Source organism: Solanum stenotomum, chromosome 12 (genome assembly GCF_019186545.1).
Source record: "Solanum stenotomum isolate F172 chromosome 12, ASM1918654v1, whole genome shotgun sequence".
Taxonomy (NCBI): Eukaryota; Viridiplantae; Streptophyta; class Magnoliopsida; order Solanales; family Solanaceae; genus Solanum; species Solanum stenotomum.
The window spans coordinates 47,667,010-47,669,212 of record NC_064293.1 but is presented as its reverse complement, the minus strand read 5'-3'; positions in this window follow the sequence as shown (position 1 = coordinate 47,669,212).

The window sequence follows — 2,203 nt, the reverse complement described above, 5'->3', positions numbered from 1 at the left end:
TGTCTCAATCAATATTTCAACTACTGTCTCTTCATATAAGATTTGGGGCTGTGTATGAGCTGGTTTGTGCCATTAACAACTTTTTTTATTATTTGTTTTATGACACTGGTGATTTGTCATTTTGGGCACTATTCTACTTGTTATGAGACAACAATCATGAAAGCAATAGTAACGAAAAATAACACAATTTACGCGTGAATCTCTTAGGTCGAGTGTATAAAAATAATGCATAGAGTGTATTAATAATATTTGCATTAGTAATGCTTGTATTAGGCATAAATTATATCTTATGTATTGTTTGGTATGATGTATTAAAAATAGTATACATTGTATAAAAATATTTATTTACAAAAATATCCTTCACAATTATGATGGAAAAGATGTAAAAGTGTTTTTGAGGGGTAATTGAGTTTTTAACCATGCTAAAGCATGTATTAAATCTCTTTGCATTACTAATATCTAGAAATCCATGATATTAATAATACACTCCTCAATACACAATAGAATATATAACTGACGGCATGAAAAAATGTACCAAATAAGGGACTACTAATACACAAAGTTAATGTACTAATACACAAAGTTAATGCATTTTTTTTTGTGAGCTTATCTATCAAAAAATAGACGAAAAAAAATGCTACCATCAACTATCTACCAAAATTTAAATAGACGAAAAAAAATTACTTAGCACAAACTTGATCTTTCATGATTTTCACCTATTTTATTGTTGAGATTTTGTGCGCTTTTAAAACTTATTTAGGAGATTTATCTTACGTTAAAAATATATTTCTTGTAGTTTAAGTTTAAAAGTTTACCTTATATATAAGGTGTAGAATTTCTTACCTAGAACAATTTTTTTTTACCTAAAATAGAAGATTGTAGTCTTGTACTACTGACAATGAAAAACAATATTTTTCTTCTCCAATTTTCTCTAATTTCTTCATTTATTAAGCGTAAGGTCATTTCACTCAATACTAAACTAAATTGGGGAGAATCTAATGTGTTGGTTATCTATTCATATAAATTCAATAATTTTTACTTGGATCTTGTAGATATATACTAAAAAAATCATTAAATATACTATTGTAAATTAAATTATTATTATAATATTAAATTGAGATCAAATTATGAACTTCAAACCCTATATTTGTTCATTAAAAAAACACGTCTTGTTGAGGGCAAAAGTCTACCAAAGTGTTTAAACTAGTATTAATCATCGTGGAGTTTAGTGGTAACACTAATGCTGACCAAAACCGTCCAGATCGTAGAAAACAAAAGCATAACAACTGGAATATTGTATAGTAAAGTTAAATATTAAAAGCAAAATAATGCATCATCAAATCTCTGTCCAGATATTAAAATGGTTCTGCCCCAATAGTAATTGTAATAAAAAAACTGCGTATGGATACTTTATTTTGTCCCCTCACTTCGTTTGACTTTCCAACTATGCAAATAAATAGGCAAATTTATCACTTAGCTTCGTTTGGCTTTCCAACTAAGCAAATAAATATGAAAATTTACCATAAGCTCAGATTCAGAATACCTAATATATTGCTATATTAAATATTTAGACTTCTAGTTCTTCAAAAGTTCTTTCAGAACTATATTTTAAAGTCCACGATGCGGCATGCTTCGTATAATCCTCATTATTATTTTTCTCCTCTAAAATCTTAGCATTGACTTACTGACTTTGTACATTAATTTCTTTTTTAGATATAGCGTGTATTTGGCATATCCAATTTGATTGGGTTAAGTGTTTTGGAAAATATTTTTCAAATCAACTCATTTTTCACAAATTTAAGGAAAATGACTTTCCTTCAAAACTTAAGGAAAACATTTTTTAAAACTCTCTTCCAACTTCAAATTACAATTTATTTTTTTTGAAAAAATTTATTTATTTTGTCCCTACCCTCAAACCAGCCTCCCATCTACAAACACCCAAAAAAAATATTTAAAGCTTATTTTTAAAAAACGTTTTAACTTCAATTGTTTTACCCCACCCTCACCCCTACCCTCAGCCCCCTACCACCACCACTATCCCCAAAAAAAAAATATAAAAAATTGTTTCTAAAAGATATTTCTAATTTCATTTTTTTATTTTTTTACACCCCCCACCCCGTACCCTCTCCCCCCATCTTAAAAAAATAATTTAAGTTTATTTTTTAAAATTATTTTCTACTTCAAATTTTTAGTTTTTCACCCC